Source organism: Rhincodon typus, chromosome 22 (genome assembly GCF_021869965.1).
Source record: "Rhincodon typus isolate 14 chromosome 22, sRhiTyp1.1, whole genome shotgun sequence".
Lineage (NCBI taxonomy): Eukaryota > Metazoa > Chordata > Chondrichthyes > Orectolobiformes > Rhincodontidae > Rhincodon > Rhincodon typus.
This window is the reverse complement of record NC_063353.1, coordinates 12,084,471-12,110,026: the sequence shown is the minus strand read 5'-3', so window position 1 is coordinate 12,110,026 and position 25,556 is coordinate 12,084,471. Positions and strand designations below refer to the sequence as shown.

Here is a 25,556-nt window from a genome sequence, read left to right as displayed (position 1 = left end):
ACACTACTTTTAGAATCTCATGTATCTTGCATGAAGTAGATTCTGAGCACATCACTGTCACTGTGTAAGGAGGCGTGGAGGCTTTAAGGATTTGCTGCTTTAAGGATTATTGTATTTTAATTCTCATTGTGTCTTACCATAATAGAGTTTGTTTTATCAGGAAAAGAGCAGGAGGTTTGGAAACCGTGCCACCTTGTACTATGCACCATCTAATAAACTGGCCTGCATTTGTCTCCTCCGTAGTCAGATCTTTTACAATTTGTGAGTGATGCTGGAGATAATGAATGGGCAGATAATGATCCCTCATCATTAACCGTTATTACACATGAAAATCCATCTAGTATGTTACTGTCCTGTGAAATATAGCTAGCCTCTTACTATTCAGGCCTGGTTTTCTCAGTGAATCACTGACCACAAATCCATAATAACACTGAATTATTTAAGTGATCTACCGTCACAATTTTGAACACTTTCCAGAGGCATTGGGAGCACTAGGCAAGTGTCTGAATGTTGGCTTAATGTTTATCTTAAATGTGCCAAGTTTTTGCTGACACGGGATGCCATTAACCACCTAGGAACCACATCCTGCTTTATTCTTAGGGCCTGTTAATGGCTTATGCAGACTTTGAAAGTGGCTGTGGCCCATTATCTGAATCAATCATACCACAAGGTTACATCATTGAAGCATTTACACAGCCTTTCCTTTGCCTAATACTTAGAAGCAGCAAGGTGTTCGAAGGCATATTATCAGGTATCAGGGAAAGGCTGCAAGTTGTTCTTAAAGTGCTGGGATTTTACATCAGAGGAAATAAAATCCTGAAGAACAATAACTGCCTAAAAGATTGGCCTTTTGAGTAGGACAAACAGAAGTGGCCAATGATAATCAGGTTCTACAGAAGAGTTCACACATCAACAGCATAAATATTTTTAAATATGGCCATTTTTGGAGCGTCTAGATTAATAATCAGTGTTTAAGCATAATTTAAATTAAAAACAACAGTTTAATGAATCCTTGTCTGTTTCACACTTTATGTGCAACCATAGCAGTGAAAGCGAATCTTGCTCCACTACCAGCTGATATTCCCAGTTGCTTAGTGGATTCCTGGTGGTTCTAATATGGAAGTTTAGCTCATCAAGTCTTCTCCACCCATCAATTGAAGTTCCCGATTTGTAAAAAATTGTTGTTCTTCATGTCTCAGTTAAAGATGCCAGTTAAAGTTGGTTACTTTGCCTAAACAGATCTCGGAATAGATATTCTACTTTATAGTTTAATATTTGTGGAGGTAAAACACTTTGTGTGTATGTGAACAATATTAGATAATGGTTTGGGCAATATGGGTGCAGTTTAAGCAAGGGCATCACTAATTTAGCCTTTGCAACAGGCAAAAATATTTGGAAGAACTTCTGAATTGAAAAATGTAGGTTGGGCTCTAAAATTAGCATGTACTAGTTGAAATTTAAAGCAGTAACATGTATTATTGGTAAATTAAAATATCCATGATGTGGAGGTGCCAGTCTTTGGACTGGGGTGGACAAAGTCGGAAGTGACACGACACCAGGTTATAATACAATAGGTTTATTAGCAATCACAAGCTTTTGGAGAGCTGCTCCTTTGTCAGCTGAAGTGAAATATCCAGAACTTCATTGTAAGTTCATGTAAACAGGTGATACATTTTACTAAAACCAGCTCCGCTGTGAAGGACGTCTTATTTAGATCATTAACACTTGAAGCATTTGTTGTATTCGGAACTTGGAGAAGAGTGGAAATGTTTTACGGATGTCCTCAAAACATCCCTGATCATGTCAAACATACCTGCTGATTCATAGGACCCCCTGGTTTGTGACCAACCAAATCAGAAAAGGTTTGTATGGGAAGGCACCAAACACATTGAGAGACATTGGCTGGAGGACGCAGAGTCAAAGCCAGAGAGAACACACAGACCTCCATAAGCCTTACCTACTGAACCCTTCAAGCTCCACCTTCCTCGTTTGTGGCTGACTATACATTGGGCTTATCAGGCATCTCAAAGTCATTGAGCCAGAGTAGAAGGTAGTCCTCCTTCATCTCAAGGCAACTGCCTAAGTCAATTAACAGTACAGAACCCATCAAATTACAGAGAACTCATGTTGAAGATAACCTTGATTGCATCATAGGCATGGCCAAATAATCTTCAAGAATCTAATTTGATTGGCTGAAAAATTGTGTAGGGAACCAGTTTTCATCCTACCAGGTGCTAATACTTACAATGTCCTCCTAACCAGAGAGTGTCAGCTTGACTGGGTTGGAAGCATTTGGTCTTTGGATTAGAATGTAGTGGAGTTCCAGTTCTGCTCCAGTTCATCCCTTCAATTCACTCAATCATATAAGAAGCCATCTTTCAAAGCACTGTGAATGGATACAGTGGCACTTCATAGGAAACAGCAGGGCAATCTCACAGAAACATGGAATGTAAGAGCAGGAGAAGACCATTTGGTGCACTGAGTTTGCACCACCATTCAACATGATCCTGGCTGATCCTCTATCTCAACACCATACTGTCACTTCTCTCATCATTCCCCTTGCCACTTTAACTTCTAGAAATCTGTTTCCTTCTTTTAATATAATTAGGAACTTGGTCTGCACAGATTGCTGTGGTAGAGAATTTCACACATCAGCATTCTCTGAGTGAAGAAATGCCACCTCACTTCAGTCCAAAATGACCTACCAAGTATCCTGAGACTGTGACCTTTGTTCTGGACTTGCAACCTGGGGAAACATCATCCCTGCATCCAGTCTGTGCAGCCCTGTCAGATTTTTAAACATTTCAATGAGATCCTCTCTCATACCCCCAAACTCCAGTCAATACAGGTCCAGTCAAAACCAATCTCGACTCATATAACAAACCTGGGAAATAAATCTGGTGACAATGGTTGATTAGAACAAGGTCAGCCAGGTGGACCTGATAGAATACAAGTTCCCTGACTAGAGCTGTTAACCTGGTCCAATCAGGGAGCCCTGGCTGACTGATAAGAACAGGACTGTCAGAGGTTCTGCTCACTCTGAGAGCTGGCTCTGAGGGAGTTGGATCACTGTTGATGATGCTCCACATTTTATAAAAAGTAACTTGGTGATGGGATACCAGCCTTCAAGGAGGTAGTTCAGTGACCCTTCATTTCACTCCCTCTATGGTAAGCATATCTTTTCTCCTAATGGATTGTCAACATTTATCCTCCAACTAACAAATAAGATCTCCCTGTAAAGAGTTAACAGTTTTCACAGCAAATACAAAAAAAATTCCCAATGCTCCCTAATTACAGAAAAAAAAATAGACTCACATTATTAACTCTGAACATTGGCTTAGCTCCTCTAGTTAAGCTACTGAAGCCAAGTTGCCATCTACCTTAAAAGTGCCAATAGCTCTCTTGCTGCTACTGTGATCACTACCTGCATCTGAGAGAGTGTGAATGCTCTCTGGAAATGCATCTTGTCCACTAAAGTCTCAGAGATAGAGGGGCAACTTGGTCCACTAAGCTATCAATCAGTTACAACCCAAATCTATGCCTTTTCTTTGATGTGTGAGCTCTTGTTTGGGCTAAACGCCAGGTGATATTATTACATTGGAATAAAGCCCAGATCATCAAGTATTGCAGAGAGTTCTGATAAAGATCCATTGACTTCAAACTACTCTTGTTTCTCACTCCAGAAGTACTGTCTGACCTGTTGAATGCTTTGAGAATTTCATGTTTGTGCTGAAAATTTCCAAGATCAGCAGTATTTTGTTTTTATTGGAAATACTCTCAATGGACTGAAATGTCTGAGATTGAATCCTGCTTGTTAATTAAAGCACTCACTAAAAACACCACTGAGGCTAACTGAACTACAGACTGCTGCTGTGCAGTACAGAAAGCATGTTGTCCAAAGCATGATACAGACACCTCTCCTGAAAAATGTGCCTGTGCATATGGAAAATGAGGACCGAGACACAGTGCATTTGAGAAATCGTTTCACAGTCACACTGACCTGTGAGCTGAGAAACATCCACATTATTGAGGGCTGCCAGCATTGATGGAAATTCAAAATTAGGTCATCACTTTAGGAAAGGAAAAAGAAACAGTTTTCAAAGTCTATAAAGTTCTGCATGCTGTGGGCTGGGGAGTTTAATGTTGTTGCTTTCAATCTTTTGGGATCACTAGAGGACTGCACCACCTGCTGGTCAAGTAATTAATTGTTTAAAGTGCAAAGAGGAATTTTTTGTAAGGAAGTAGCAGTTGACACAAACATCAATGAAAGCAGAGATTGCAGGAGAAACTCAGCAGGTCTGGCAGCATCTGTGGAGAGAACAGCAGAGTTAACGTTTCAAGCTCAGTGACCCTTCTTGGTTTTGTTCTCAGAATGTAAGCATCTCTGGCAAAGCCGGGTTTAGCCCTGAGAAGAGGGTCTTGAGGGATAGGGTTTGGGTGGGGGTGGATTATCCTCTGTAAGCAGTGCAGTCCTTGTAGTGGTGAATGCTCCACAGAACGAAAAACCAGTGAAACTTGCAAATTATGCTTACTGGTTCAAGTTGCCTCATATACCTCAGACAGAGCTCCAATATGACTAGTAAATTCATTTCCAGTTACAGGGCTCCCCAATTCAAGAATAATGTGGTTACAAATGCTCATACATATGAACACTTTTTTATATTTATTCATTGACAAGATGAGGGAGTGCTGGCTAGGCAGCATTTATTTCTCACCACTAATTGCCCAGAGGTTAGTTAAGAGTCAACCACATTGCTGTGGGTTTGGAGTCACATGTAGGACAGAGCAGGTTTCTTTTCCTAAAGGACACTAGTGAACCAGATGGGGTTTTCCAACAATCGATAATGGATTCACGGTCATCATTAGATTCCTAATTCCAGATTCTTTTCTATTGAGTTAAAATTCCTCCATCTGCCATGGTGGGATTCAAACCCAGGTCTGCAAAATATTACCTGGGTCTCTGGATGAACTGTCCAGTGATAATACCACTCGGCCAACACCTCCCCTAGGCAATTAAGTGTCCCTACATTTGGTGCCAGAGTTGTTTCCACAATAGATATGTTGCATTTACATCATTTATTTAACTGAGTGATTTCCTTTCTGCTTTTTGATGATATTCCATCCAGGCTGTCTCTACAGGAATAACCCTCGGCTCTTTGTCATGGGGATAGTGGGAACAAGGCTCTTGAAAATCATACTGCAAAAAAAGGAACCTCATCTCATGCACCTTCTGTTGGCCTGGTAAAGAGAAGCACAATCTTGGAGAAAGCTCAACTGACTCTCTTGTGGTCATTACTAATGAGCTGTCTGAGGGAAATTAAAATGGATAAAAAATAGATTTTAGATTTTCTTGTCACACGTACTCAAGCGCAGAAATACAGGAGTACCGTGAAAAGTGTATAATGTCACCACACATGGCACCATCTTAGGCACCAAGGTAACGAGGTACAAAAAACTTAGGTACAAAATGGTGAGATATTTTGTCTCATCCAACTTGACTGAATGCAAATTGAGGTGCGGAAAGAATAAAAGGATGAAATTCTGATCCACTTTGTTGGCTTTGTGTATGCTATATTTTCAGAACAATTATCAAAGAGTTGGTCTTTTCAGATTGCTAGAATAGACAGATAGAGCTATTAGTATTCTTCGCTCTGCTGTCCCTATTGATATGTAGACTTGATTATTTACGAGGTGATGTGAATACGGGGGACTGCAGTCCCTTAATGTGTGTGAGTTAAGTAACACACATGTCTTTAATGCTCTTATGTAACTGTCAACAGCTACATGGCCAGAAATATAGAGACTAACATGCCGGAATCAGAATCCTGTATGATGCTTGTCCTCATCTTTCGTATTATTACCATGATTAATCTAGAGGGAAGAAAAACAGAATTTTCTGAACAAACTCAGCAGTTCCAACAGCATTTGTGGAGAGAAATCAGAGTTAACATTTCAGGTCCAGGGAGCCTTCTTCAGAACTGGATCCAAAATGTTAACTTTGTTCGATCTCCACAGGTGCTGCCAGACCTGCTGAATTTTTCCAGCAAATCCCGTTTTTGTTTCTGATTTCCACCATCCACAGTTTTGTTTTAATCTAGAAAGAATGTTAGCTGGATTGCTGGTGACCCTGCTATAATGAAATTAGGACACACTTTCTTCACACCCAGTCTACGACTGTTAACCTTTGTACGAAACAAAAAAAAAGTTGTAACAATGAATGTTTCCCCAGAGCAAAGCTTCAATGTTTTATATGATTGTTGAAAATCTGTGCATTTTTTTGGGCTAGTTTGAATCTTGTTAAAGTCAATTTAGCAAATTAATAAATTACAGGTTCCACCCACGATGCCCTTAAGGAGCATACTTAGAGATTCCTATCCTTCTTTTCAGTTTAAACTATAAAAGTAACAAGGTGGCACAAAGGCTGCATATTGTACAATAAAGAACATTAACAGTGTTTCTAGTTCGAGCTTGTGTACAGAAGGCAAAGCTGACTGTGACAATCCAAGGCATGCAATGCTTTAGGGCCTGACAGGCTTGAACCATTCCTTCGTGAACAGCTAAATTCAATGTGATACTTAGTAGCTGCTAAAGTATCTCCAACACTCCACCTTATGTGTGTTTTGACTGCAGCAGATATACAGGCAGCAAGCATCTGTTAATGTTAAGTTATCTGAGTGCTGAGCATTGGTCTATGTTCTTGTTCCATATTTGTGTGCACATTCCTTTTTATTGCTGTATTTTCCCTAAGGATTTAACAGTGAACAGAAGTGCAAGGTTGAATCAGAGACAGTAGAAACTGCAGATGCTGGAGAATCCGAGACAACAAGGTGTAGAGCTGGATGAACACAGCAGGCCAAGCAGCATCATAGGAGCAGAAAGGCTGATGTTTCGGGCCGAGACCCTTCATCAGAAAATCAAAGTGCAAGGTTATCTGCAGTGTAACACTAGGATGGACCCAATGGGTCAAGTGACCTTTTCCTATACTGTACACACTGTGCCCATTCATGCAGTTGTGAGCAGACCCCAGTCGAGGTATCTTTGTTTATTATGGTTCCAGACAAAATATCCCAAATTGTCTAGCACTGAGGTAGGATGAACGGCTCTTTCTTTATTCACTCATTGCTCGGTTGGCTGCAACATGGTTACCTTAAAAAGGATCTCTTCCCTTGAGGAAGCCTTCCTTCGAATGAACTTATGATTTAAGTTAATGAAAGAATGAGTTTATTCATTACTGTTTCTTCATGACTTCAGTAATGTAATGTGCATGCAAACTGAATGGAATAAAGAGGTGAGTCCAAAAAAAATAAAAGCCAAAGAAGATATATGGATCAGTCACTGTGTACCATGAGAAGTAGACAGTGGGATGTTGTAGTTATTGCAAAAGGTGTTGCTGGTGGCAATTATACCCAATGTTAGTGACAGGTGAACAGTTGATTTTGAGATGCTTGGCTTTATAGGTAAGCTGAAAGGTTTCAGTTCTGTTATCTTTCTTCTGCAGCTTCGCTTACTTCTAGTGAGGAGAGAGACTTTCTTTCTACCTGCAGTGCAGAGATAACAAAGACTATGACTCTCACAGCACATACCTTCTTCCATTAACATATATAGAGCAGGATTGAGTCAGCTTTTAATCCCTACCCCTGTGTGTTTCTGAAAGGGGAGAATATAAATGTATCTCTTGATCAGGTTGCTGCCTTTTCTCCTGAACCTTTCACGTTCACAGCCTGAGATAACTCACAGGGGATGACGTTTCAGTTTGAAGTTCATTTCTAGCTTGAAGTTCTTCTCTTTGAAGCTTCTTTAACAGCTATGACATTCCAGAATCTGCCTTGAGGCCAAGGATAATCTGCAAAGGGCATCCAGATAGTTACTGAATTACATTATTCAGAATTTACATTCAGTTATTTTTGGTTGTATATCCTCTATCCAAAAGATGTATTCTAATTAAGAGCTCAATTTGTCAAAAGACAAAGCCTATAGGTGATCCAGAATTGTATTCCATCATCATAACAACGCTCAATGAAAATAATGAGCGGCTCTGCTTATTTAATGAAAAAAATTGCACACAAAACATTAGAGCCCATTTTCATTGAGATCGAATTGATAAACAGAAGTTATAATAATTTTGCATAACAACCATTGGAGTACTATAAGCATACCATAATCCTATCAAATGGTGGAGCAGACTGAAGGGGCTGAATGACCTAGTCCGATTTCTATTTCTTATGGTCTTATGGCTGGTTTGCAATACGCAGTGATGCCAACAGCATGAGTTCAATTCCCACATTAGCTGAGGTTATGATGAAGAAATCTGCTTCTCAATCTTTCCCCTCATCTGAGATGGCGTAACCCTCAGGCTGAAAAAATACCAGTCATCTCTCTCTAACGAGAGGGCAGCCCTATAGACTGGGGGGACTATGGCCCTTGACTATAAGCAGGTTTAGTCTCGCTATTATAATAAGAATATAGAAACACTGGTTAAGGTGCAAAAAAAATTTGCTGGGATGGTAGTGAAACTGAGGAATTATATCTTTCAGGGAAGCTCTTTTGCTCTGAGCTGAGGCCCCAGCTATCTGCTTAGGTAAATGTAAAAAATCCCATGGCTGCATTTCAAAGAATGGTAAGGGAGTTATTAATGATGTCCTGGCCAATATATATCCCTCAAACAATGTTACAAAAACGGATTGAACTCATATTGCTGTTTGTGGGAGTTTGCTGTGTATAACTAGGTTGTCATGTTTTAACATTACAACACTACGTTTCAAAAGCACTTTCTTGACTTTGAGATGTTTGGTGACTGTGAAAAGTGCTGTATAATTACAAATCTTTCATGAGCCCACTTGCTGGGTTGGGACCTGAACCTGCTGACTGAGGCAAGAACTATCAATTTGAGATGTTAGAAACGTTCCTAAACACCTAGGGGTCAGAGGGAGAGTGAGCTCATGATCTGTGTTTCCTGTCGCCTGTCATTTCAACACCCCACTGTACTCCCTGGCCAGCATCTCTGTCTCAAGTTTGCTGCAGTGCCCCAGTGAAGCTCAGTGCAAGCTGGAAGACCTTGGGGATCCTGCAGCCTTCAGGACTCAATATTGAGTTCAACAATTTTAGGTCCTGAGCACCTTCTTCAATGTCTCCACACACCAGGCCTCATTACATGGTGTGCTACCAGAACCAACCCATTGTTAGTTACGAATGGTCTGCATTAGCAGCTATTCATTCCTCCAGGTTGACCTTTACTCATTCCTTTATCTGCCCAATTATTTCTCTCTCTCTCTGGGTTCCATCTCCATGACCTATTGTTTACCCCTCCCCACTCCCACCACCCCATTTTCAGCATATATACCAACGCTTTCCAAGGCATAGTCAGTTCTGAAGAAGGGTCACTAGGTCACAAAATGTTAACTCTGCTTTCTCTCCACAGATGCTACCAGACCTGCTGTGTTTTTTCCAGCAATTTCTGTTTTTGAAAGCAAATAGGTCATTGGCAGACCTACTAACCCTGGCAGCACAGAGTTAAATTAATACCCTGTAAAGGTCTTAGGCCACATCTCCGTGGGAACAGCAAATAGCTTTCAACAGAACAGGGTTTTGGAAGCTTCAGCTCATGGAGTTTCACTATGAAACGTGGGCTATTAACATGACTGACTTACTGTTGAAAAATCAACATCTTGATAGGAATGTACACTATGATTCATTTTTTCTATTTGTTTCTACTTCAGTAAATGAAAATTAATTATGTGATTCTACTCATTTATCAGGGCCCAACATATGGGAAATGCACAAGGAAACGAGATTGACTTCATTTGGCTAGACCCCCTGAAACTAATTTCATGACCCCTTCACAGCCACACCTCGCACTTTATTCCATGGTATCCAGTCATTGTCCACTATCACATTCCGTTTCATAAAATACTCTTGCAGACTTGCCAAGTGTTGCTCATTAGGATGACAATCACTCACTCTGTTTGAAAGCATGAACTTTATACCCTAGGACGCCCTTCAAAAATAAACAAAGGTCCCTGAACATGCAAACGAATTCACTCTTCCAAGTGACATAACTCTATATGTTTTGCAGCGGGTTTATGTACGCAGCTTTGTTCCAAGATTGTGGGTTTAAATAGGAACTTAAACAAAACACAAGCTTGCAGTGCAGCACAGTGGAAATTTCCAAAGGACAACATTTAGTGCTCCTGATTTTGAAGTGCAAGTTGCCATGGTGCTACATTTCCTGTTCCTCAGCTGTTACTGCCATCTGTGCCAAGCAGCCAGAACAGTGTGTTAAACAGTATGTTCAAGGTCATGGACAGTGTTTCAAATGATAGTTCCAATACAACATCTGACAGTTCACAAATGGCTGTGTGCCAAATTGATAGACCTCACAAGTAAATTGGTGAAGTATTAATAAACTTTCACCTTTCTCCTGTTAGGGAGAAGCCTCCCCTTCATATGGGAGCAGGTGCTGGAATTTCAGTGACTGGGCTGGTTCAGTGTAAGATATTTCACTGTAGAGCCAATCAGGGTCAGTATCCTCAATTGTTGTACCTCCTGCAGCAAGCGTTGCAATTCCATAATATCAGAAAGAGCAGTCTTAACCCTCAACCTGTACTGGCTGCAATACTAGGAGCAATGGCCAACATTTCTGCCATCACCTTATTTCCTCCTCATATTTTACACTCCATAGCCAACTCTACTAAAGGGTGTGTGGTCTGACTGAGACTTTTGTTTCATTTTCCAAGAAGGAGGACCATTTTGGTCAGGGAGTTCCAATTTGCTGCACTGTTTTGATAAGAATTTGGTGGAACTGCTAGAGAAATGATATGATTGACCATCACTGATGAGCTCTACTGTGGATAATCAGGGGAACACCAACAGAAATATTCTCCAAAGATTGGCTACTCCGAGTTTGAGAGTTGTCTGGCGTGATGCAGAATAAGCCTCAGAATAGGTGGGATTAGACATGATGACTTAATTTACTCATAGAATAGAATCCCTACAGCGTGGAAAGATGCCATATGGCCCATCAAGTCTGCACCAACCCTCTGAAAAGCATGGCACCCTATCCCTGTAACCTTACATTTACCACAGCTACCCCACCTAGCCTGCACGTCCCTGGACACAATGGGCAATTTAAAATGGCCAGTCCACATAACCTGCACATCCTTGGACTAACGGAGGAATCCAGAGCACCCAATGGAAACCACCACAGGCACAGGAGTAAGTGCAAACTCCGCACAGACAGTCACCCAATGCTGGAGTCAAATCCAGGTCCATGGTGTTGTGAGGCAGCAGTGCCAACCACTGAGCCCCCCCGGCATCTCTGCCAGGGCTTTCAGTAGTTTTGACTTTCTGTAGTGGATCAAGATAGGAGAGATTTCGTGTAGCAACTGAAGTTGAATGCAGGTAGAAATTTTTCCGTGCTATGGCAACAGCACTACACTTTCCTGCCGCTGCAATGCAACTGAAAGAATGGAGAACTAAAATTGCAATGGAGAGGGATTAGGATGAATAAAGGAGTCAGGGGACTGAAATTGCCAATGCTACGATACTAATTCTGCATGAGAAGTTGGAGAGAAGGAGGTAATTGGAGGAAAGTTTTCCAGGAGATTAAAAGAATTCAGAAGGAATCAGATACACAGAGAAGTTTTCATTCAAAAATGCAAGCATAGAGATGAACATGGCAGAAGATAAACCCAGCCCTGTGTTAATCTTACAAATTGTTGAGGCGCATCCATTAAGGTAAAACTAAAACCTTCACTGAAGATAAGTATTCGTGTCAGAAAGGAGATGGTTGGAGTGGATGATATTCAGGTAAGATTGAGCCAGGAATAAAAAAAATAGGATCAGGAGAAGGACCAGGGCTGGGTATCTAAAGAGCAATTCTTGTTTCCAGAAAGGAAGAAAAAAGTATTTTGTTATAATCAAGAGTGGGACAAAGGATGATGTGAAATTGTGGGGTAAGTCATCACTGTTTGAGCCCATGCTTTTGAAGAGTGCTGTAAACAAAGTGTGTGTAACACAAAGTAGAGTTACTGGAATATATTAAGCACTGACAGTAGAGTCAGAGGAACATTCGATATTAAAGAGTTATCTGTTCATCTTCTAAAGCAATGTTGATAAAAATGTGTTGACCTTCATGAGATGAAACTGAGGGCAGGAGCTGATCAAACTGATGAAGTTGTAAAGACTGGTTTTGCCAATTACAGTCGCTAATAAGTCAGGAAATAGAGGCGATTATGGGGAGAGTGATGAAAGAGACAAATAAAAAAATCATGGTGAAGAGAGGAACTAAACTCTTTCAAAGGCTAATATCCAATAAGAAAAATGGCACTATATCGATCCATTATTTTAAAAGAAAATTGATAATTACTGGAACCCCAGAAAAGAGAAAAACGTTAGATCTACACTGCAGATGTCCCTGAAAAGGAAGCAAATAAGATTTGTGTTTCAATTCCCCAGGGCATTTCTAACCCCTACCACAGCCAAGTCACAAATAACATCCTGTATCTCTAAGACCATGGGAAATGTTCTGTCCTCCTCCTCCTCCAACTATCCACGGCAAGCTGCTTATCTACACATTGTTCCTTAGTAACTTCATCCAAAAAGTCAATGTAGATGTTGACCATGATACTGAGGAAAATTCCTCTGTTGTTGTCTGAATACTGTCTTGTGCTACTATGCATCTGTTTGAACAAAAACAGAAGTTGCGGAAAAACTCAGCAGGTCTGGCAGCATCTGTGAAGAAAAAAATCAGAAGGGTCACCGGACCCGAAATGTTAACTCTGATTTTTTTTCTTCACAGATGCTGCCAGACCTGCTGAGCGTTTCCATCAATTTCTGTTTTTGTTCCTGCTTTACAGCATCCGTAGTTCTTTCAGTTTTTATTATGTTTGAATTGGCAGGTGGCCTCAGTTTAATATTTCACAACAAAACCATCACGTCCCTCAGTACTACACTGAGATTTCAGCATGGATTATAGTCTGTGATCTCTAGAATGGGACTGACACCCCAACCTTATGACTCACACATGAGAATACTATCAGTACATCATGATTAAGGGATATGGATTAGTCTAATTTAAAGATGACAAGGAATTGAGACTGGCTGGGATGCATCCAAGGATACTGAAGGAAAGGAAAGAAACTTATAAAAATCTAACAGACTACACAGTGTAAATGCAGAAAGGATGTTCCTGATGACTAGTGAGTCTAGAACCAGGGTTCACAGTTTGACAGTCTGGGTAAGCCATTTGGGACCAAAGAGTGGTGAACCTGTGGAATTCTCTGCCACAGAAAGCTGAGGCAAAAACACTGAACGTTGGGTATACAAACGTAACTTGCAAACATAACTCCCTTCCTCAACACAGAGTGTGAGGCAAAGCCAACAATCCTATGCCAGTTAGTTTAATTTTGGTCGTGAGGAAACTTCAGAAAAAAAAAACATCTTAGAATTAGTAGTCACATGGACAAAAGTACATTATTTAAGAAGAACCAACACAGATTTTTTTAAGGGAAAATCAAATTTGATGAACTTGCTGGTGAGTTTAAAGTTGTTCATGTGAGCCTTCCAAATGCTGTTTGATACAGTGCTGCACAACAGTCTTGCTGGCAAAGTTATAAGTCAATTAATAGTTTGTGGATGTTTTTCAGGTTGGAAGAAGGTTTGTGGAAGAGTTCCCCAGCAGTTGGTATTGGGGCCCTTGCTTTTTCTGATTAATGGGAGGATAGTGCAGAATTTCAAAAGGATATTAATGAGTTGGTGGAGGGGGCAGATAGGTGGCACATACGTTCAATGCAGAGAAGTGTGGGGTAATTGATGCATTTTAGTAGAGAGAATATGGACAGAAGGTATAAGATGAAGTGTGTTTACTAAAGGGTTTGCAGGAACAAAGTGATCTGGGCGTTCATATGCACAGATCAGTTAAGTTGCAGGACAGACAGAGAGGGAAGTTAATAAAGAATGCAGTGTTCCAGGCTTTATTAATGGGTGCATGCAATACAAGTAAAAGGAGGTTATGTTAAACTTGCATAAGACACCAGCTAGACCTCAGAAGGTGGCATACCTGTGTGTCTCTCTATATGATGGATGGTAACACATTGAAGAGAGTGTCAGAATTTTACAAGAATGGTTTCATAAATGAGGCACTTCAGTTATGAGGATAGACTGGATAATGTGGAACTTTTCTCCTCAGAGAGAAGAAAGAGATCTGAAGGAAGTTTTCAAAATCATAAAAGGTCTGTGCAGAGTAGATCAGGAGATACTGTTCCTACTCATAAAGTGGTCACAAATGAGAGGGCACATAGTTAAAGAAATTTGGAAAAGCAGCAAGGTGAAGGAGAGACATTTTCACAGAGTGAGTAGTTAGGCTTTGGAATGCACTGCCTCAAAATGTGGAGATGATTTCAACTGAGGTCAGCTGCTCAAGATGGCATCAGATGATAATTTGGATAGAAACAATGTGCAGGATAATGCTTATTCAGAGAGACACTGCATGCTCAATGGGCCAAATGGTCTCCTTCTGAACTGTAACAGTCCCAATTCTGTGAAGTCACAGCTATATGTATGCAGTGAGGAATATGCAGGACAAGTGGACACTTATAACTGAGAAAATGTAGATAGGCTGGGACAAAATAATTGACAAGAGTTGACAGGCTTTTTTGGAAAATCTCACCAAAATACATTTCAGCGGCAAGTTGCTTAGACATCTTCTAAGTAAAGTTGAATGATATCTTGAAGACAAACCAATTGTATTGAATACAACCGTTGGAACAACAAGAGGGTAAAGTAGATATGAACAAATCTTTTGAGACTTCGCCACTAGCAGAGTCAGTGCAAAATGTATTCTGTCCTTTCTTCTAGCCTTAGGTTTGGAGACATCAGGAAGAGAAAACCCATCTAAGGTTTCCCTTATAAAATAGAAACAGAAAGTGCTGGAAATACTTAGCAGGGTCTGGCAGCCTCTGTGGAGAGAGAAACAGAGTTAATATGATGAGTTGCAAATACTTCTACATAAAATCGCTCTTGTCCGGTTTTACTTTCCTAGGAGTCAGAATTTATCACACAGCTTACTGTGCCAGTGCTAAATGCTTAATGGAGCTGTATCACATAAAATGGTCCAGAAAAAGACCCTTCTCTTGTTCACATCAGATGTCGATTGACAGAACGAATGGCTGTATCTACAATGAGTTGTTCATCGTTCTGACATTAAACAGGAATCTCAGTATAAGCACAGGACAGGGTATGAAAATTGCAGCCTCTCAAAAGATATCAAGATCTGTTGATTAAATGTTCTAACAAAAGGCCACAAGCCTGAATTGTTGAATTCAGTGGAGCTGGTTTACATGGTTGAGATCCAGCAACAATCCCTGCTGAATGGTCCAACTGCATTAATACCAATGGTCACTGACTCATTATTCTGCCTGTGACAGAGAGTTGCCAGCCTCTGAATAAACAGCATCTCTTTAATTCATTCAAAGAAATTGAGCTGCTGCCTGGGCCAGCATTTATTGCCCATCTACGGTTGCCCCTGAGAAGGCTGCCGATTTGAACTGCTGCAGTTCATTTGCTGTAGATAGACCCACAATGCCATTAGGGGGTGAGTCCCAGGGCTTTGACCCAGTGACACTGAAGGAATAGCAATATATTTCCAAGTCAGGATAGTGAGTGGCTTGGAGGGAAGTTTTCAGGTGGTGGTGTTCCCGTGTAACTGCTGCCCTTGTCCTTCTAGATGGTAGCGGTCATGGGTTTAGATGCTGTTATTGAAGGAGCCTTGGTGGATTGTTGCAGTTGATCTTATAGATCGTATACATTGCTGCTGTGGTGTTGGGGTGACTCGATGTTGGTGCCAGTCAAGCAGGCTGCTTTTCCTTGGATGGTGTCAAACTTCTTAAGTGTTATTGGAACTGCACTCATCCACACAAGTGAGAAGTATTTCATCACACTCCAGACTTATGCCTTGTAGGTGGTGGACAGGATCTGGGAAGGCAGGAAACAAGGTACTTGTTTTAGAATTCCTAGTCTCTGACCTGCTTTTGCAGCCACTGTATTTGTATGGCAAATCTAGACAGTTTCTGGTCCATGGTAACACCATGATGTTGATAGTGGAGGATTAAGCAATGGTCATCAAGATCCAGTAATATTTAGATTCTATCTTGTTGGAGATGATTATTGACTGGAACCTTTGTGGCATGTATGTAACTTGCCGCCTGTCAGTCCAAAGCTGGACATTGTCCAGGTCATTTTGTATTTGGTCATGGACTGCTTCAGTATCTGAGGAGATGCAAATGGAGCTGAACATCAGCAAACATCCCTAACTTTAACTTCTGACCTTGCAATGGATGGTGTCAGTTCTGAGGAAGGATCACTTGACCCGAAACATTAACTCTGATTTCTCTCCATTAATGCTGCCAGCGCTGCTGAGCTTTTCCAGCAATTTCTGTTTTTGTTCCTGATTTAGAGCATCTGCTGTTCTTTCAGTTTTAATGGATGGAGGGTAATTGATGAAGCAGCAGAAGATGTTTGGGACTAGGACGCTACCATATGGAACTCCTGCAGAGGTATCCTGACCTGAGATGACTGACCAACAACAACCACAAACATTTTCCTGTATGACAGGTATGACTTCAACCAGCAGAGAGATTTTTGATTGATTTTGATTGATCCTAGTTTTGCTAGGGATCCTTGACACTGCAGTCACACAAATGGTGCTTTGATGTCTAGGGCAGTCACTCTTACATCACCTCTGGAATTCAACTTTATGTCCAGGTTTGAACTAAGTCAGTAATGAGGTCAAGAACCAAGTGGCCCTAGTGGAACCTAAACTGGGTGTCAGTGAGTATTATTGCGAAGTAAGTACTATTTGATTGTACTGTCACAAAATCCTTCTATCACTTTACTGATGTTTAAGAGTATACTGATGGGGCAGTATTTGGCCAGGTTAGATTTTTCCTGCTTTTTGTGTACAGGACACACCTAGAAAATTTTCTACACTGTCAGGTAGATGCCAGAATAGGTTAGCTAGGGGCATGGTAAGCTCTGGAACATACATCTTCAGCACCATTGCCAGAATGTCGTCAGGGCCCATAGTCTTTGCAGTACCCAGTATCTTCAGCCATTTCTTCATACCACATGAAGTCAACCAAATTAGCTGAAGACTGGTCTCTGTGATGCTGGGTGACCGAAATGGATCGTAGGCACTTCTGGGTGAAGACTTTCGCAAAGGTGTTGGCATCACTGAAGATGAAGATATTTGTGGAGCCTCCTCTTCGTTGAGTTGTTTAATTGTCCATCACCATTCATGATGGGATGTGGCAGGACTGCAGAGCTTAGATCTGATACTTTGGTTATGGAATCACTTAGCTCCATCTATCACTTGCTACTTATGCTGTTTGGCACTCAAGTAGTCCTGCTTTGTACCTTCAACAAGTTGACATTTCATTTTTAGGCATGCATTCTGCTGCTCCTGGCATGCCCTCCTGCACCCTTCAGTGAACCAGGATTGATCCCTAGCTTATGGTAATGGTAGAGTGGATGATATGATAGGCTATGAGGTTGCAGAGTGTGTTGGAGTACAGTTCTGCTCCTGCTGGCATACAGTGCCTCATACATGGCAAGTCTTGAGCTTCTGGATCTGTTTGAAGTCTATTCCATTTTGCAGTGATGGTATGGCAAAATACAATGAGCGGGAGGGTTTTGTCAATGTAATATTGGGATTGCATCTCCACAAGGACACTGCTGTAGTCACACTTACTGATACTGTGATGGATAGATGTATCCATGAAGGCAGTTAGGCGAGAATAAGGTCAAATATGTCTCTCACTCTTATTAGTTCCCTCACTCTTATTAGTTCCTTCACTACCTGCCACAGACCCTGTCTAGTAGCTATGTGCTTTAAGACTCGACCAGTTCAGTCAGTAGTTCTGCAATTGCTGAGCCATTCTTAGCAATGGACCTTGAACTCCCCCACCCAGAGTACATTCTGGGCCCCTGCTACCTTCATTGTTTTTTGAAAAGGTGTGTTTGTGTTTGTGTGTGCGTGTCCGGTTTCTTTGTCAATGTTTGACTTGATACCATGAGTCTTCATTGGGTCAAGAGTCAACAGTACGACACCCAAGATAACTCCGTGTACTGCTGTGGTATAAGCTCCCGTGGGCTTGTCTTGCAAGTGGACATACCCAGGGATGGTGATAGTACTGCCTAAAACAACATCTATAAGGTATGATTCCATAAGTATGACCATTGTGAGGCCTGTTGCTTGGCTAGTTGTTACATGTTAGCAAGAAGGAGCTTGCAGGTTGTACAGGGATGAGTTTGTCATTGTCATTTCCTGTGCCTGGGTTAATGCCAGGTGATCTGTATTCATAGTATCACATTAAAGACAGCTGAACCCCTTCGAATCACCTGAGCTGTCAATTAATCTGAATTTACAGGCCCACCATTGTGATGATGATTGGTTGTGAAAGCACTCAAGCAGAACTGAATATATAACTGTATGCCTCTAACTTATATCAATAACCAGCTATTGAAATTGAAAGCAATGTTTGTTTTTTTTTCTCAACAGCAAGCTTTTTTTTTAAAGTTAGAGACACTGGAATTTAAATAAATTGATAGCTTGACGTTTCTAGAAACTTTTATCTACCTTTTAGGAGCATTCATGTCTATTCTTAACAATACCAATGGGCACCTTGCCTTCTCCAAAAGGATACCTGACTTCTCCAAACAACTCTGGCAGTTTTGGACATTTTGATCTCCGATACATAAATACAAAACATTGAAATTTGAAAATTCTAGCAACAAAATTTGCTTCTGATTGAAGACCGCTGAATTTTTTAAATACCTGCCACTCCATTTCCTAACGCTGACCTGCCTTCCAGCTCAAAAGGATCGATGTTCAGTTAGCATTTGGAACTTCTGGAATTGGGATTCCAGCACTATTTTTTTCTAAGATGCCAAACTACCGACTCATAGAGCCATACAGCGCAGAAACAAACCCTTTGGTCCAAGTCATCCACGCCAACCAGAAATCCCAATCTGACCTAGTCCCATTTGCTAGCATTCGGCAACATCTGTCTAAACCCTTCCTCCTTCATATACCCACCCAGGTGCCTTTGAAATGTTGTAATTGTAGCCACCTCCACTGCTTCCTCTGGCAACTCGTTCCTTACATGCAACACCATCTGCATGATAAAGTTATCCCTCAAGTCCTTTTTGAATCTTTCCCCTCTCTCCTTCAACCTATGCCCACTAGTTTTGGATTCCCCCACCCTAGGAAAAAGACATTTGCTATTCACCCTATCCATGCCCCTCATGATTTTATAAACCTCGATAAGGTCACCCTTCAGTCTCCTACCATCAGTCCAATTTTGTATCCAATTGGATAGTGCAGCCCGCCACCCTCCCCAATCCTATGTGATCTAACCTTACTAACTCGTCTACCATTGACAAAGATTTAGGCCTAAGTATCCCACAGTTATTCTCAGAACTAGTTTAATAGCTCCTGTTTGGGTCTGTGAATTTACTGAATTCCCTATATGCTCTTGTCTCTGGCAGTGACTCAAGGTGTAAATCCTCTCCAATCATAACCACCCAATTAACACATTTTCAGAGTGAAAGATATGAGACTATATGAATCTGTTTGCTGGAGAGGGATCAGTCACTCTCATTGCATACATTATTAGCAGTTTTGGAAAAATGGCCCTTGCAAAGTAAAATTAATCTGCAACAGTACATGATATTAATCATTGCAAACAGCAGGAAATCACTGATTTCTGTGAGTTTTTGATAGAGAACAAGAGGACGTATTTGTAAACTATTATATAACAATAAAATGAGATGTGATTGATGCTTGCTGTAAACTCTCTTGATTCAGATTAAAAATAATTTAATAGTATATGTAAACAAAGGAATGACGTGCAAGAGAACAGTTATTAGGCAAATGCAGAAACTATTTGTGTGACTAACAGTCTAGACTGTGTAGGTGCATGCCATAGAACAACATCCAGTTATTCAATAGGATCTGACCTGTAATTAATCATAATAGAGACAAAGGACACAATGCTCGCTGCACAAATCAATGTGAACATGCATCTTATGGTACAAACCAGGGATGTACTCATTTCTAACATTATTTCAAACTAATATTCACTTAATGATCCTGCACCTCCCTTCTAGAATTCCTTCTGGAACTGAAATTTGGAACTTGCAGTGACTCAAAAAATTCTGGGAATCTGGAAGCTAATAACAGCCCAAAATATTAGTCTTAACTGTAATCTTGCTTCCCTAAATTGAACACAGCAGGTAGGTAGCAAAAATAACCATAAATTACATATCATAGAATCCCTACAGTGCGGAAACAGGCCATTTGGCCCATTGATTCCACATCAACCTCCAAAGATCATTCACCCAGACCCACCCCCCTACCCTATCCCTTGTAACCCTGCATTTCCCATGGCTAACCCACCTAGCCTGCACACCTTTGGACACTTAGGGCAATTTAGCACAGCCAATCCAACTAACCTGCACATCTTTGGACTGTGGGAGGAAACCACAGCACCCGGAGGAAACCTACGCAGACACGGGGAGAATATGCAAAGTCCACACACACAGTCACCCAAGCATGGAATTAAAGCTGGGTCGTTGGCGCTATGAGGCAGCAGTGCTAACTACTGAGCCACTGTGACCCCTTGTCACCCAAGATGGTGGTGACCGAGAACCAGAGCTTGGCATAAGATGACGGCAGGTGGGAGCAGGCTGGTGATAGGGTCCGTGGTAAGGCCTGGACGCTGTTGCTTCAATGCTTGGATGCCAGGCTTGGTTCCTATGAGGATCTCAATACAATCCTTATTAACTGGAACCTTGGATAAACAAGGAGCGGCACCAGATCCCAGCAACTGAACTTGGCCCAGAGGAGACTGTGGCCCTGGAGCTCAGGGTTAACTGACCCATAAAGGTAGCATTAACTAATCAGAGCAGTAGTCTCTTTCATGAATTCTTGATCAGCAAGTTCATGAACATAGTAATGCGAAAAAGTCAAAAATAACTGTCCAGATCAATCATGAGCAAGACTTTTAAATCAATAAGCGGAAGCAAATTGAATGTTACCACAAAGCATCAGAGTCTGAGAAAGATGCCATTGAGTGTAACCCATACAGCTCCTTCCTCCAAGCTTTAGATAACTGTAAACCTGTCATTGGGTTGACAAGCATGCAAAGTGGTAAGTCCTACCAGGTTCCAATGCCTCTTACTGATAATTGCCAACGTTTCCTGGCCATTAAATGGTTAATCACTGAATGCAGTGAGAAATGGCACCACTGCCCTCATATGTATGACGGGTTATCACAAGAGTTGCTTGCTATGTTTAACGACGAGGGTAATGTGATCAAGAGGAAACACGACATTCACAAAATGGCTGAAGGAAATAGAGCCTTTGCCCATTTTAGGTGGTGGTAAGGCTGCGCAAGGGAATTATATGTTAAGTCACTCCTTTAAGTTGCCCAACTTGATGTCATTTTGCTTTAATGCTGCTTTATCTTTAAGTCTGTTTGCTCGTCTTATGTTTATTCTCCCAGTTTTACATCATTGCCCCTCCCCACCTCATCTCCTCTGGCCTTTCTCCCCACGAGTTACCTCCAAAACTCCACTTGCTTTGTCCCCCTAGCTTTGTTTCACTCTGACATTCTTTCCCTCCATTCTTGCCTCCCATCTTGCTTCCCCCTGCCTGGTCTTGGTTCCCAGCCCAGGGCGTGTCTCCTTCTGTCCCTAGCTTGAACTGCTCCCTTCACCACTGAAGCTGTTCTTTTCTCCTGACTAGCTCCAAACTCGTACTAGTGCCAGTCGTTGGTTGATGCAGGAACTCTGCAGATTCCTCTGCTGGCTAACTTTTACAACGAGATGGAGTCTGATCAGTTGAAAAATGAGTATAATGTTTTTAATAAAACTGTCTTGCACAAGGACGATATTGTTTTCTCCTTTTATGTTTAATATATTACATATTAAGTATTTGTTTATATTTTTATTTTATTATGCCAGTTATTTCAGGTCAGAAGGCACAGTGCTGTAGGTGTATGGTATAGCTTTTTAACCTGTGCATTGTTTATTTCCAAGCAAAAATGTGCAAAGGAATCTAACCCTGACTTAACATTGATTCCTTTGGGAACATTTGATTCATTTAAAGTTGTTTCACTGAAAGTTGTGATTTCCAGAAATACAACTGCAACATTAAGTGAAGACTTATTGTACCTCACATTCCTAAAGAGGTTGTGTGCACCGCCATTTGAACCCAGCACTTTTTTCTGCATTGGAGACTCAGAAATATATTAAACTTGGGTTCTTCTAACACAAATTGCCCATAGTCTGCAAGGACGTGCAGGCTAGGTGGGGTAGGGTGGTTCTGGGTGGGATGTTGTACAGAGGGTTGGTTTGGACTCGATGGGCCAAATGGACAGCTTCCACACTGTCGTGATTCAATAAACTGATGAAGGCCAGGAGTTCCAATATTGAATGGGGCAAGTTGAAAACCTTCTGCAATTTACTTTGTGGCTCTATTGACTTCTATCAATTAACTAAAGTATTAAATCAATTAACTAAATTCAGGCTAGAATTAGATTGGATTTTTTTTCGCAACTGCATGACTTGCATTTTATGTGATAATGACGTATCAAAGTGCTTCGTACTATGGGAAAAAAAATGGTGAATGCCCAGTAGGAATACAAAGGATGATTGAAAAACATGGTTAAAAACATGGTTAAACAAATGGATGTTGAGGAGCCAGATTAGTAATTCTAGAGGACAGGGTTACAATTGTGTACAAGCAGTCTAGGGGGAACATCAGTAAAGTAGGGGTCAGTTAGAGATTAAGGATAAGGAATTGAAAAGTCATCTCACTGCAGCATTGGAACTAGTGAAGCTCAGAAGGAGGGAGATGAGAGCTGAAGTGGGGTTTTGAAAGAGAGCAAAAGTGAAAGGAGTACGGGATCTTTTGCAGGAGAAGATGGAGTATTTCTCCTGATTTGATACTAGTTAAGATGGAGGCAGTATGGAATGTAAGGAGGATTCCGAGCTGCCTCTCTTCACAGAAATAGAGTTGTTGTGCCATAAAAGCCATAGGGAAAGAGTTAAAGCCCCATTCCAATGGAGAGGTGTCACCTGTGGCTGATCTTATACCTGCTTAATTTCTAAGGTCACAAGCCATTGTGAGTCATGGCTTCTAGGAGCCTAAGCTCATAGGTTGGGGATCACATGCGTGGGAGAGTGGAATCAACAGTAACTGCAAAAATATTGTTCTCAGCGGGCCCCACTTCCTGATGCCAAGAGCCATGAATGAAGTGTGGCAACCCCAACAGGACAAGCCCCTTCCCATCACCAAGTAATATTAGTAGTGGCTGAATAAGGCCTCTAATTGGCATTAATTGCCTACTTAAGGGCTTCAATTGGTAGCAACGGGAAGGCTGTCTGCAATTCCTTCTATCAAGGGATTTAATTGGAACAGAGATGGACGGTAGTGTGGTCCTCCCTCTCTACTCTCCTGTCTGATTAAAGGCACTCACTGCCTAGCCCATCATTGGGATGACCATTGCATTCTGTCTATGGAGTGACAGTTTTACCCCATGGTTTCAGCAGTGTTAGAGAAAGAGATGTTGGTGCAGTAGGCAATGCTTGCAGAGGTGGGGAATGTTTTTTATTTTTCATAATGGATTTAGGGAGGAAATGAGACATGCAATTGAGCAGAAAGCCATGATTTTACACTCCATGTTTAGCTGTAGCAGCAGTTTGGAGAATTCATAACCGGTTCTATGGGAAACTGAAAGATTAGCTTAGTGTTCCTAAACATCATCAAATCACTCAGCACAAATGTTTTCTCTTTCTATTTGTGCTGGCACTTTCAAAGGGTTATCTGCTTAACCCCACTCTTTTGTGCTTATTCCCTACCACCCTGTCAATGTTTATTTTCAAGTATTTATCCATTGAAATTTCCTATTAAATTTGCTTCACCACATAGGAATGATTGATAGAGGGTGAAACAGAATCACAGTCAGGCAGTAGAAAGGGCATCGAAGAAGTTAAACAATTTCGTGAATATATAAGACAACGGAAGCCGTAAAGGAAAGAAAGCTGAGATGGAAAGCCAAATTATTCCTAAAACAGTGTTCCTCTTCTCAAAATACTAACATTGTCGGTCCTTCACCGAGCCACTGACAGCTACAATATAACCTAATGATGGCTGAATAATCTTTTTTAAAAGACTGTGCAAACACAGGAAAATTTCTTAAATATTTTGTTTTTCATAGAAAATTGATTTTGATAAAATGAACACTTAGGTTCTTTTAGTTCTTTGCCCCTTTAAGTAAAACAAACTGCTGTGGACTGATAATGGAACATAATTAACTTTATGCATGTGTGATCCAGAATCATGCAAAAACAGGAAGATAGTTTCATCAAGTCCCATTACAGTCACTTTCCTTTATGTCTCACATCCTTCAGAAAACATTTCTTGTTGAGATAAGTGATGTTACGGTAATTAAGGATTAAATGGGCTTAAGTTTCACGATGCTGAGAAACTCTTAATATAATTTGCTTAGTGTCTTCCCTCCTCAGTACGACAGAAAGTAAAGTTCTGAAAAGAGCAGTCAACAATCTTTGCAGGCAATTTAACCTGAGTCCGCACTGTTTTATGTTTCCACAACACTGGAAATAAGCACAGATTCTGATAACTGTCAGGGAGTTGCACCTTGTTGCTTATGACCTTGTTTTCTATCCTCTGTTTTCCCCCACTATTGTATTGGAAACAAAGTCTGGCCTTTCAATATCAATAGCTGGAGCCAATACTATTAATACTAACAGCTGAGCAGGATATTCAGTCCCTCAAATCTATTCCATGACTCAACTGAATCAAAGATCATTTATGCCCTGCCATCACTTTGCTTCATATCACTTGATATCCTTCAAACAAAACAATAGAAGTAAGAGAAGAATAAAAGAACATTAGAATCTGTTGTCTCAATCCCCTTATCTGGTATACCAGTATGCAGTAGCCCTGTACCTAGTATGCCAATATCAATATCTGCATACACTAACCAAACTTTGTATGTCCACACCATTAATTCTCATTCCTGGTATCTCGAGTATATCACTTCAAATTTCTTTTGTCACCAATATTAATATCTGTTGTACTAGTAACCATTAGGTAAATTACTAATACTACAGGTAAATTGTGTATTACTGTTGTAACAGTATCTATTATTATGAATACTATTACCTTGGGTATCAATACCTGCTGAACTAGTAACAACATCAGGGTCAACAATTGAGATAACTGTGCCAGTATTTGTTTAGTAACTTAGCTCAAATGTCAAATTACTATTCTGATCACAAACCAACAGCAGGCTCTCAAAAACCCCATGTGTGCTTTTAGCGGCCATTTTTCCAACTGACCATATCACACAAGTGCGCAGTGCTGTAGGGTGGCCAGGAAGAGGAATAGATATAGGTAAAATATACAAAAAGACAATTAGAGATAGCAGCATTAAGAATGTAGATACAAGAAACAAAAATGGTGCTAAACTGGA

The 25,556-nt window shown here is 40.9% G+C and overlaps 1 pseudogene; it reads left to right on the top strand.

Annotated features, from left to right (window-relative positions):
* The first annotated feature begins 20,721 nt into the window (after nt 1-20,721).
* Nucleotides 20,722-21,441, top strand: LOC109915923 (annotated as a pseudogene).
* The last annotated feature ends 4,115 nt before the right edge of the window (nt 21,442-25,556 follow it).